At 38.8% G+C, this 13,443-nt stretch overlaps 1 protein-coding gene across 5 annotated transcripts in view; it reads left to right on the top strand.

Moving 5' to 3' along the window:
- Positions 1 to 13,443, top strand: part of fmn1 (formin 1) — a 381,596-nt gene that overhangs the window by 233,006 nt on the left and 135,147 nt on the right. The window lies entirely within an intron of this gene.

Below are 13,443 nucleotides of genomic sequence, written 5' to 3'. Positions count from 1 at the left end.
TAGCCAAAATGAGTAATTGCAATACATAGAGTAGGCATAAATGTTTAGCATGATTAATGGAGGATAAGAGTGTTGTATTGTGCAGAATAAGGCCAAGCTTCTTGAGAACAGTACAGGTTTGAGCAATCTTCCATGTTATGAATAGATACCAGTGTGCTAAACATACTGGAACATCCTAACATTTTTCCTTTTTCTCCCCCTCTCCCTCTCCCCCTCTCTCTCCCCCCCTCTCTCCCCATCTCTCCACTCCATCTCCCCCTCCCCTCTCTCTCTCCCCCTTCCCCATCTCTCCCCCTCCCCCTCCCACCCTCTCCCTTATATATATATATATATATATATATAAATGAATGTATCTCTCTCTGTGCCTCCCTCTCTCCCTCCCTTTCCCTCTCCCCCTCCGAGAGATGATGGAGAAGCTTTCAAAGTCCAACAAAAGACAGCTAAAAAAGTTATAAGAAGGGAAAAGAAATTGCTGATGAACAATGGGTACTTTGCATCAGTCTTCACTGTGGAAGGCGCTAGCAGTATGCCAGAGGTTCGTGAGTGTCAGAGAGCAGCAGTGAGTGCCATTGCTATTACAAAGGAAAAAGTGTGAGGCAAAGTCAAAGGTCTTAAGGTGGATAAGTCACCTGGACCAGATGAACTACATCCCAGTGTCCTGAGAGAGGTTGCTGAAGAGATAACAGATCCATTAGTCATGATCTTTCAAGAATCACTTGATTTTGGCATGGTTCTGAAGGATTGGAAAATTGCAAATGTCACTCCACTCTTTGAAAAGGAAGGGAGACAAAGGAAAGGAAAATTACGGCCAGTTAGCCCAACGTCAGTGGTTGAGAAAGTGCTGGAGTCTACTATTAAGGATGAGATTTCGAGGTACTTGGAGACTAATGTTGAATAAATTAAAGGCAGCATGGTTTCTGTGAAGTGAAATCTTGCTGACAAATCTTTTAGAGTTCTTCAAGGAAGTAACAAGTAGAGTGGACAAAGGAGAGGCAGTAGATGTCATTTACTTGGATTTTCACAAGGCATTTGATAAGGTGCACTTGTCATAGTATGAACATAAGTAAGAACACAAGTAGACCTTCTGCCCCTTGAGGCTTCTAATAAGATAAAATCCTATGATGTTACAGGAAAGATACTGGCATGGATAGAGTAGGGGAATGGCTGACAGGCAGGAGGCAGCGAGTGGGAATAAAAGGAGCCTTTTCTGGCTGGTTGCCAGTGGCTACTGGTGTTCCTTGGGGGTCAGTATTAGGAACACTACTTTTCACTTATTTCTCAATGATTTGGATAATGGAATTGATAGCCTTGTGGCAAAGTTTGTGGATGATACAAAGATAGGTGGAGGGGTAGGTAGTGCTGAGGAAGCAATGCAATTGCAGCAGGACTTAGACAAATTGGAAGAATGGGCAAAAAAGTGGCAGGTGAAATACTGTGTCGGGAAATGTATGATAATGCATTTGGACTACTATCTAAATGAGAAGGTTCAAATATCAGAGGTGCAGAAGGACTTAGGAGTCCTCGAGCAAGACTCCCAGAAAGTTAATTTACAGGTTGTGTCTGTGATAAAGAAGGCAAATGCAATGTTGGCATTTATTTCAAGGGGAATAGAATATAAAAGCAAAGAGATAATGCTGAAACACTATAAGACACTAGTCAGGCCACACTTGGAGTATTGTCAATAGTTTTGGGTCCCATTTGTCAGAAAAGATTTGTTGGCATTGGAGAGAGTCCAGAGGAGGTTCACGATGATGATTCCAGGGATGAAGGGGTTAACATATGAGGAGCATTTTGCAGCTTTGGACCTGTACTCACTGGAATTTAGAAGAATGCAGGGGGATCTCATTGAAACCTACCAAATGTTGAAAGGATGAGATAGGGTGGATGTGTAGAGGATGTTTCCTATGGTGGGGATATTCAGAACTAGAGGGTACAGCCTCAAAATTGAGGGGCAACCTTTTAGAATGGAAGTAAGGAGGAATTTTTTTTGCTAGAGAGTAGTAAGCCTGTGGAATGCTCTGCCAGAAACTGCGGTGGAGGCAAGTCTGTGGGTATACTTAAGGCAGAAGTTAATCATTTCCTGATCAGTCTAGGCATCAAAGAATATGGTGAGAAGGCAAGTGTATGGAGTTGAGTGGGATCCAGGATCAGCCATGATAGAATGGCAGAGCAGATGTGATGGGCTGAATGGCCTAATTCTGCTCCTGTGTCTTCTGGTTTTATTAATTCATCAGCTGAGGTAGGGCAAGATGTGGTAATGAGTAGAATTTCTTGCCCATATTGATCTAATACTTTGAGAGTTCATGGTTTCTGGAGCCAGTGCCAAGATTCCCTTGCACTTGTCATAGCAGTATGAACATAAGCAGGAACACAAGTAGGCCTTCTGCCCCTTGAGCCTGATCTGCCATTCATCAGCACCATCATTGTAGCCTTGATTCCATTAACATCTAGAAATCTGTTGACGGTTAGTTAACTTTGAAACAAATCTCGGATTTTAGACATCTGTGATACGGGCTTTACAGGGTCAAAACTGGACAGTTTATTGTCCCCAAGATAGTCTGTCCAGTTTTATTCTTTCTCTGTTTGAGTTTTCTGGTTAAGGATACAAACAAGTGGTTTGCTAGTGCATTTAAAAGTCAAATACATGATGTGTGTCTGGAGTCACATATAGGGCAGAACTTGTTTAGGACATTTGTGAGCCAGATGGATAGTAATTACTGCATAGCCATTGCTGATTTTGAGAAATATATCACTTAATTTCAGCCTTTATAGATCCACTGACTTTCTGTAGCTAGTTGTATATGGCTCCCAACCCGTTCTGGACCCTCCCTCAAGTCTGGCATGTCATTTGTGACCTACTATGTTTGTATAATTGTCCACAAATTTATCCTGTAACAACTGGGTTTTTGCTATCCTTTATGTGTGTTATTCATATGTTGGTATCAATGATGCAAACAAAAAAGATGGCCAGTGGCCAGTCTGCTGCTCTTTCTGCCATGTCAGGTCATTAAACTTTTTCTGGCAATAGTCTGCACTAATATGAAGAAAAAATCAGCACAGCACTATTTCCATGCATGAGCTTCTTTTCCAAGCTATCTGCTCCTTTCATCCAAATTTTGGATTAAAATTTTGGGATTTCTGTCTCCTTCCTGTCCTCAGCTTTAGTTTTTTGGCTGCTTCTGCATGTCTTTCCACTGGAAGATATTCTTCAGAAGTGACACAAAATCTGCCATGAATCATCTATTATGATATGTCTTAATTAGCTTGCGCTTGGAAAATATCTGCAACTGACGCTGACAAGCACCAGGCTGCTGCCGAAATCTTCGGCTTTCCCAGGCTTTTTGTAAGCTCTACTGTATTTGTTCAACACTCAGATCTCAGTCTTCTGTCAAAGTCGTCATATATACTTAGTGGCCACTTTATTAGATACCTGAAGAACCTAATAACGTGGCCACTGAGTGTATGTTCATGGTTGTCTGCTGCTATAGCCCATGTACTTCAAGGTTTGACATGTTCTACATTCAGAGATATTCACCACCGTTATAAAGCGTGGATATTTCAGTTACTGTTAACTTCCTGTCAGCTTGAACCAGTCTGGCCATTTTCCTCTGACCTCTCATTTTTGCTGCAGAACTGCCACTTACTGGATGTTTTTTTGTTTTTCACACCATTCTTTCTGAACTCTGGAGTCTGTTGTGCATGAAAATCCCAGGAGATTAGCAGTTTCTGACATCTTCAAATGACCCCGTGTGGCACCAACAATCACTCCACATTCAAAGTCATTTAGATCACATTTCTTCCCCATTTGGATATTTAGTTTGATTAACAACTGAACTGCTTGACCACATCTGCCTGTTTTTATACATTGAGTTGCTGCCACATTATTGGCTGATTAAATATTTGCATTAACAAGCAGGTATCCAGGTGTACCTAATAAAGTGGCAACTGAGCACTCAAGTAGGACAAACTCTTTATTGTTCTAAGCTGATGAAAAATAAGATACTAAATTCAGCAGCAATCCAACTTACTTGTAAGCGGCAGCTGAACAATTACATATACTTCCAGTTATTTGTTGCTTTTGGATGAAAACCAAAGTATTGGTTATATATGAATACAATAAAGTATACAGTGGATTCTGGTGATTGGTTAATCAGTGCAGCCACTTATTTGGGCCAACTCTTAAAAAAACCAAAACTCTTCTTGAAAATAGCCAGATTCCTTTTGTTTATTTGGGACACTATGCCACTTAATTGCCAAGCAGTTTCTAACTAGCATTATATGCATGCACTCGTGAGGCTATTAGACACTACACCGTGCTTAGATTGAACAGTTTTTAAATAGCATCAATTGCCTATGCTTGTGTTCAAAAAGCAGGGATTTTTGTCACTGATAGTTAATGGTAAATAAGCAGTCAGACAATTCAGAACTGTTTTTCTCACTGCGATTTCAAGCATTCAGGCTTCAAGATGCCAGAAGTGACCAGGAGTGAAAATAAAATGATTTCACTACTTCAGGTTGGGAACTGCGAAGAACCTGAAGGGATCGATAATTCACTTTGAATGTTACAATGAAAATGGAGATATGGAAAATACAATTGTCAATAGCATTGTACGCTGTACACAAGATGTCTGCACTGATTTTGTTCATTTACAGTCAATCAAAAGAACATGGCAGTGTACGCTGAATTCCTCTGCTGAAAACCATTAGGAAGTAATACACAGTTTTATAGTACTGGGTAGTAGTAGTAGTATTAATACTACTAATTCTTGGTAGTATTAGAACTTGGTAGTTCTAATTTGTTCTGTATTTTATTTAACTACTTAATTTGCTACTCGGTTAAATAGTAGTTTGTCTTTTTTACTCCTTTTTAACTACTTCCATCAACCTTTGGCTATTTGGGGCAGCTGCTTAATTGGGCCAAAATGTATGGGTCCCAATGTGTCCCAATTCACTGGAATCCACTGTATATAGACAATTTCTTATGATATTTAAAGGTATGAAACTGCTGAACAAGCTGCCATTATAACGACCATAACTTCAAAGTAAGAATATAAATTAAATACAAGAGATATATACAAATAGCATTTGATAAGTTCCTGCATTTGTTCAATTGCAGAAATATGTTTTATCTATTTGTATAATTGAAAAGTTCTGAAGTACAAAGTTTTGTCCAAGGGAGGGCAAGTATTGGCCCCACTGTATACGGTAACTACTTACAAGATAAATTAGTTTATTTAATATTTCAGATGAGTCTTCCTAATTTGCTTTATTGAGAGTTAATTATTGGGCAGTATATGGCAGATCCTCTTGACTTTACTCTGAGTAATCTTTTAAATGTACCTCAGTTTAACTTATCTTGAAAAATTGTACTTCAAACAATAAAACAAAATGCTGGAAATACTGAGCATTTGTGAAGTTACAGATTTAATGCATCATGGTTGATAACCTATCATCTAAAGCTGATGCTTGTCATGTGCATTATAAGTTCTGTTTTCCATTGAAAAATTGTTCATAATTCTAAAGAAATCTAGCTTTTATTGAACAGAATAGATGCAATTTTTTATTGCACACTCTTAATCCTTCTACTTCAGTGTCATTGATTTAATTTCCATTGCCGAAGTTCTTCGGAAGTTTGACACATTAAGTTATTTTTAGCATTCATTTTGTACTTTTATCCATTTTTGTGCTTGTAAGTTAATCAAAAATTATACAAATAATTCAGACAAGCATATAAGTATGCTTTCCTTGTATGGTGCCTGTAAAAAGTGTTCAAGACTATACAAACATACAAAATGCTGGAGGGATTCTGCAGGTCTGTCCTGATGAAAAATCTTGCCCTCAAAACATTGACTGCTTATTCATTTCCATAGCTGCTGCCTGGCTTGCGTGTTCCTCCAGTATTTTGTGTATGTTGCTCTAGATTTCCAGAATCTACAGAATCCATTGTGTTTACTCTTGTGAGTAATCTGTTTCAACAAAATTGTATTTATCAATACGGCAATTCTAATTTTTTAATGGACATAGGGGCTTCTTGAGACCGCACTTGAAGTACTGTATGCAGCCTTGGTTTCTATATCTAGGACAGGATATGTTTATCTTTGAGACTCTGTAACATAGATTCTTTAGATTGAAGGATGTAAGCATTGTTTATTGCAGAAAGATTAAGGTTTGTCTATTTTCACTGGTGTTTCAGAGAATGACAGCTAATCTCATTGAGAAATAAGAACCTGAGAATTACTGACAGAGTAATTACTGAGAAGTTGTTTCCATAGGCCAGACAGTGACGTTGTTTGATTGACTTGTTATGTGTGTAATGTACTTGAGAGTACAGAAATAGGCAAAAAAAACTGAAAATAAATATAGGGTAATTGAGAGTATAATACATTAGCACTTGCAGGTTGATTAATAACAGCAGTGTAGGAGACAGTGGGTTGAATTGTGCTAATGATGGCTACAGCTTTGGACTAACAGGAAATTCAGTTGGTACTACAGAAGTGTGAAACTTGCACAGACTGCTATAACTTCAGGATTGATCATGTGTACAGATGTTGCTGTATTTGTCACTCTGCTCCATGGTGGACACCACATTGACTACGTGACCAAGAGTACTGTCCTGATGGAACTCCACAGCATGATGCTAGTGAATTGGCCCCTGTATGGGATCCAAAACTTGCATATTTCATTTTGAGAATTATCTTTTAGAAAGTATTTTACTTTATTCTAATATTAATTTATTTAATTAAGACTATTTACCTTAATGTCAAAGACACTTAAGCACAAAAAGATAATCCCAAAACTTTAAACTGAAAACAAAGTTCTTCCCCAGCTTTGACTCCTATCAAAGGCTGCCAGCATACTGGAGCAGAGTCACTACCTCTAGGACATCACTGTGGTGCTACGGCTGGGCACTATGGTAGCATGGCAGTCAGCATGACGCCATTATAGCTCAGGGCATCAGAATTCAAACTTCAGTCCCGCATCCTCTATAAGGAGTCTCTGTACATTCTCCCCAGGTAATGTGTGGGTTTTCTCCCACAGTCCAAAGACATAATTGTAAATTGTCCCATGATTAGGTTAGGGTTAAGTTGGGGTTGTTGGGGATTGCCAGAAGGGCCTATTCTGTGCTGTACTGTATCTCTCAATAGATTAAATAAATAATAAAGAACTAGTAATATTCTGATATAGAGACAGGCAGATGAATGCAATAAAATGAACCTGAATAGTGACCTAGATCCAGCACAGTTGGCCCCTCCAGTCCTTCGAGCCATACCAGCCAGCAACCCTTGATTTAACCCTAGCTTAATCACAGGATAATTTACAATGACCAATTAACCTACTAACCATTATATCTTTGGACTGTGGGAGGAAACCCACACTGTCACAGGAAGAGCATGCAAATTCCTTACAGGCAGCAGTGGGAGTTGCACCCAGGTCGTTGGTACCGTAAAGCAATGTGCTACCACTCTGCTACCGTGCATATCGTGAGTGAAAGGACTCAGCCATTTAACACTGATGACAAGAAAGTTAGTTGCTCAGTTAAGAAGCCTTTGTAAATTTTATTTTAGCTCCGATTGTATTCCAAACTGAAAACAGGTTTTTGGATAATAGGGTATCAAGAAGTACTATAATTGGTTATGAAAAGATGACTTATTGGTTTGGCTGTTAGGTCAGAGCTAGCTTGAGAAGTAGGTGGGTTATTCCTGATTCCTTGTTCCTCCATTCCTTATGTTCTTACTGCAGAGATAGCTTCAACCCATTGCCTTTCAGGATTGCTATCCTGGACTTTTTTTGTATTCGCAAAGGTTACCTAATTTCTGTGAGAACTTTGTGATTGCCAAAAACAGCTGAGTGGCAGTTGCATCAAAGATTTAGTTATTCTGGATCATGAACCAACCCACATACAGTTTTAAATGGAGGAAAGGTGAGGAACAGGAAACCGATGTTTACGTGGGAAACGGTTCTTTATTTAAATGATATCATGAAACGACCAGCTATTGTACAAACCAAAGGTCACTGGGTTATCTAATCTTCACAAAAGTCAGCAGCTGAAAACAGCCTGTTCACGTTGAATCCATGAAGAAATAAAATATCTCTGTAGTGATGGAAATAGGATGAGAAGAGCAGGACTGCTTCTCATACCAACAAGCTACACTGGTAACCCATTCACTATCAGAACCCCTCCCATAGATCTACCCTTTATGATTAGACCAATTCCTCTGCCAATCAAACCATCATTGTTAGTTTGTGAAAACTTCCAAAATGTTAGTTCTGTTCTTTGCCTTTTCCTTCCACTCTTCTGCAACTTAAACCTGTTCACCACCTCTCCATTCAACATCATTTTAAATCCTTGCGGTTGCTGGCTGGTCATTTATCCTGTCACTAGTTCTATACACTCTTTACACCTGGACCAATCTGCATTAAGTTATGTAGGCGCACTTGGGCTGACAAATAAGAGTACTCCAATGCAGTCCTGTTGGCAGTGTGTTGAGACCAGAATTTATTATTATATATGAAAGATTCAGATTACTCTTGCAGGAATGAGAATGTGAAAAGAAGTCTTTGAACAACCCAATGAAAATATTTGTTGTCGTCACACTGATTTAATTAAAGAATGAAGTTTAATCAGAGGTTTTGCAAGACATTCATAAACAATTCTTATTACTGACAACATTGTAGAGAAATAAACTAAAATGATGGCTGAATTCTGGCATTTACTATTTCATACACAACCTAAAGCAAAAATGAACAATGGTAGGTATATTTTACTTTGTGACTGGGATAGCTTTGCTTAGAAGCTGCGTGTGGTACATTCAAATAGCTGGTTTTTGATGATTGTGATAAGATTCTATCAGTCAGGGAACCAATGTTGTTATGGTTACCAATAGAAGGAAATCTTTGTCCTCCTTACTGGAAAAGAACAACTAATGATTGTTGAACCAGTGCAGTCTGATTTATTCCATGATATGGCAAATATGCAGTACTGCAAAATGTTAATTTGAACATGACGTTGCAAACTTTATTTAAAAAAGTGACTCAAGATCCACTCAAGTCTTTCATTTTTGGTCACCTTTAGGCTAAAAAAAAATAGGATATGAAATTTATAGCTAAGTTAAAACCAACCAAAATTTCCCTTCTGTTTACACTAAAATAGTGTTTTATAAATTAAAGATGATATTTGATTGCTAAAAGGGAACATGCGTAACTTTACAGTTTGTGCCTTAATTGTTGCTATACAAGGGATGGAAAACCTTTGTGAGTTGTCATGTTCATTCACAAAATAAAATTGACTGAACTATTTGACAAAACCCAAAAATTACACTTTGACATGACTGATCTATGCTCATCTCTGTCCAGTGCTTCCTGTTAGAACCTGGGGCAAGTTGTCTAACAAAATAAATGGGCAGCAGCTTGAAATAATAGTATTTGTAGTTTAATAAGTTTCAATAAATATCAAAAATGTTTCATACCATCACTTAAATCTCTCATGCTGGAGAAACCCATCAGTGTTGTGGATGCGGGGAAATGTGGGAAACTGGTTTGGGACTTCAGATTTGATTTTTGCATTGGTTTCTTGATTTAACAACAAACATGGACAAAGTACTATCAAGAGAATACTATGCCATACTCCATCCAGCAATTAAATCCATAATTCTATATATACATAATACTGTTTGGTGGAGTCACTGAGGGAAACAATTATACTATATCTGTACAATTTGCATATTCTCTCTGTAACACATGGCATTCCTCCATGTTACCTATTTTCTGCCTGATGCACCATCAATAACTCTCCGAGACGTGAGGCAAAATATAGGCTTTTATTGACTGGAAGAAAGAACAAGCAGCAATTGACCACCATACTACATCCTGGAGACTGAGGGCAAGGCTCAGGCTCCAATCGCCTTTATACTGGGGTCTGTGGGAGGAGCCACGGTCAGTGGGAGGAGCCACAGGAGCAGTCAGCGGGGGGGGGGGGGGGGGCATGTCCAGACAGGTATATGTAGTTCACCACACTGCCCACATCTCAAAAATGCAATTCAGTCAATTAATTGGCCACTGTACACTTTAAATCAGTGCACAGTGAGTAGGAGGAGTTGTTGGGAAGATGGGGAGAAAAGAAATGGTTAGGGTAGAGTTAACATAAAAATGATAGTTTTTGGGTGGTGTGTACTGAGAGAGAAGAAGGACCTATTTCAATGCTGTATTTCTCTGTGACTCTATGACACAAAATATAGAGGACTTGAATGTGAAGCATAAAGAGTGACTCACCAGTAATATCCCTGGCTGAGTAAGCCAGATCTTGAGAGATGCAGTTTTCACGTTAGCCTTGCAGGTTACAATGGGAACATTGGCAAGAAGGAAAATTCAACATGGTCTACATGTCACAGGTGCATTTATCCAAAGCAGCATTAGTGAACATTCCACAGCCTACAGAGACTAATTTCAGTCTCCACACTGTGGACACAACCTGTTGTGTCAGATTGTCAATGTGATACAGAGGACAGATAAGGATCAGATCTAACTGTGATCTACAATTAGTAACAGAACTATATACTCGGTGTATAGGTGTACTTTTATTAGGTGTACCTGCTTGTTAATGCAAATATCTAATCAGACAATCATGTGGTGGCATTCAATATATAAAAGCATGTAGATATGGTCAAGAGGTTCAATTGTTGTTCAGGCCAAATATCAGAATGGGGAAGAAATGTGATCTAAGTAACTTTGACTATGGAATGATTGCTAGTGCCAAACAGAGTGATTTGAGTTTCTCAGAAAATGCTGAGCTCCAGGTATTTTCACACACAACAGTCTCTAGAGTTTAGAGAGAAAGGTGTGAAAAACCAAAAAAACATAACTGCCATTCACTGGATGTGGGCAAAAATATCTTGTTAATGAGAGACATCAGAGGAGAATGGCAAGAGTCCAAAAGGTTCCTCACCATAACCACTCGCAAAGGGCTTTATCACCACTGTGGGATTATTTACAATGTAGCATCTGCACCTGTACTCTGGTAGATAACTATGGACCAGGTGCTGCAAGGCTGCCCAAGCACTCAGTGTTATCTGGATGACATCATTGTTACCAGTAAGGATAACAAGGAACATCTGCAAAATCTCAAGACAGTGTTAAAAATATTGGAAGATTTGGTCTCAGAGCACAACGCAACAAGTGTGAGTTCTTTAAACTGAGCATCACATACTGTGGTCACACCATCAACACACAAGGGTTAGCACATGTGCTGAGAAAATGAAACCAGTGGCAGATACCCCAAGGCCAAAGGACATGTCACAGTTGCAGCCCCTTTTAGGATCTGTAAAATACTATAATAGGTTCCTACTAAATCTGGCTACTGTGCTCCACGCCTTGAACTCATTACTACAGATCAAGAAGAAATGGCCATGGACAAAGCAGTGTGCGATGGCTTTCAAAAGTTAAACAAAATTGTGATGTTAGACACTGTACTCACACATTATGATCCACATAGTCCAGTGAAGCTTGGCATGCACTGTTCAGGATGCCAGCACATCCAGAAAAAAAGGGTTCAGAGCTGTCAGAACCACTTCCTGCACCCCAGAGTCAACTCCTACTGTCACTACGGAGGAGGCCTCAGAACCTGAGATTATTTGACAACCATAAGTCTCTGCTGTCCAGCAGAGTGACTCCCTCATCCCTGCTATCAGGGAAGATGTTATCCCACAAGAGTAAGAAATCCTTCACACAGATTAAACCTTTAGGCCCGAATGGGACAACTTAAAATTTACTATGCTACTATGCTGTAGATGTCCATATACTAGTTTGATTGTATAGTATACTCTGTGTGTGTATGTGTGTGTGTAAAATAAACAAAGAAAGAAAGAATAAAAAAAGAAAGATGCATTCTAATTGAATTGGAGTTTATATTTAAGCAGGGAGAGTGTTGTATATTTAATATTTCAGTATTATTTGAGTAATATTCTGAATATACTGAACAGTTTGATTAGGCATTCTTGTTCCTTTAACTAATTTATTACAGGTTACATATGAAGGTAGGTGAATGGCATACCTCATCAGGCCATCATGTCCATATGTGAGCGCCTTGCTGAAAGTAAAAACATTACCGCCTCCCGTGTTCTTCTTCCAATTAGTGTTAAGTTTTGGAGTTACAAAACATAACACAGGAGGTACCTAATAAAGTGGCTGTTGAGTGGATGTATCACAGGGACACAAGAAACTGCAGATGCTGGAACTTGGAGCAACAAACAATCTTCTGAAGGAACTCAGCATTGAGCAGCATTTGAGGGAGTGAAAGAAATTGTTGATGTTTTGAGATGATGATGAGAGCCTGCATCAGGATTGTATCACAATCTTCAATGTACTTGGCCAACATATCCTTTACTCTTCTTTTACCATTGAGGCAAATGATGAAACCTGGTCCAAGGAAGAACCTGTGAGAATGACACTACATTATACATGATGAAGGGACAGTGAAACTGTTTTCTGGCTGGAACCTGTCTAACCGGTCACAGCAATATAATTATAAAGCTAAGAGAAAGGGACAAGAGGAAAAGAAGAGATTAAGCTGAATCTTGCTGGCTATTATCAGTGAGTCCGTGTGGATTCAAGTGGTGGATCTCAGATTTGCTGAGGAATAGTTTGTTTTCTCATTCCAAGTTAAATTATTTTAATAATTACTTTGTTTTTATCTTAAGGCAATTATAAAGAGTTCTGAGGGAAATGTACTAAACAGAGATAGGAAAAGGAAAGTGGAAAGTGGTGATAGGGTTTTAGGATTAAGGATAAAGTGAATGTTAGAAGAACAAGGAGAATATCATGAAGTCATGAATAGGAACATAAGTAGGCCTTTCAGGCCACATGTCTCTGCTGACCATCAATTATCAAACTTTACCAATAATATAGTACACCTTTGCTAATGGTATGGTATAAAGAATGGAAATAATATGAGTAGTTAAATAGGTTAATAAGGAATAGATTAAAATTGTGATGGCTATTAGGGCCTGGAGAGAAGATTGTTCCCAAACATCAGCTTGCATTGCACCATGTTTTGGTGCATTGAATGATTCAATTTTTTTGAAAAATTAAACATAAAAAAATGAGGACTTGTGCAATGTTCACAGCTTTCCTTCTGGGTTCTCCATGTGCCTGACACAACAGCACACAGAGGAATAGTGCGAGAACTGCAGGCCTGAATGTTATTCCAAGGATTTTCATTAATGCAAAGATGATGTGCTATTTGTGCAGCAGAAGGCATTTACTCTGTTTGTAAGAACTGCAAGAAACCTCTGTTTTCTACCAACACAGAAGCAGTGGCCCTACTATGACCACATGTCTCCAGAATTCATTATGTCCTTGAGAGTGAATTAAGAGAAAACTTGAACCATGGCTGTACTCTGACCCAGTAGAAGGACTTACATTATCAACATGACAGTTGGATGATGGAAG

The sequence above is a fragment of the Hemitrygon akajei genome, chromosome 3, assembly GCF_048418815.1.
Source record: "Hemitrygon akajei chromosome 3, sHemAka1.3, whole genome shotgun sequence".
NCBI classification, from domain to species: domain Eukaryota; kingdom Metazoa; phylum Chordata; class Chondrichthyes; order Myliobatiformes; family Dasyatidae; genus Hemitrygon; species Hemitrygon akajei.
This window is presented reverse-complemented; position numbering and strand designations above follow the sequence as displayed.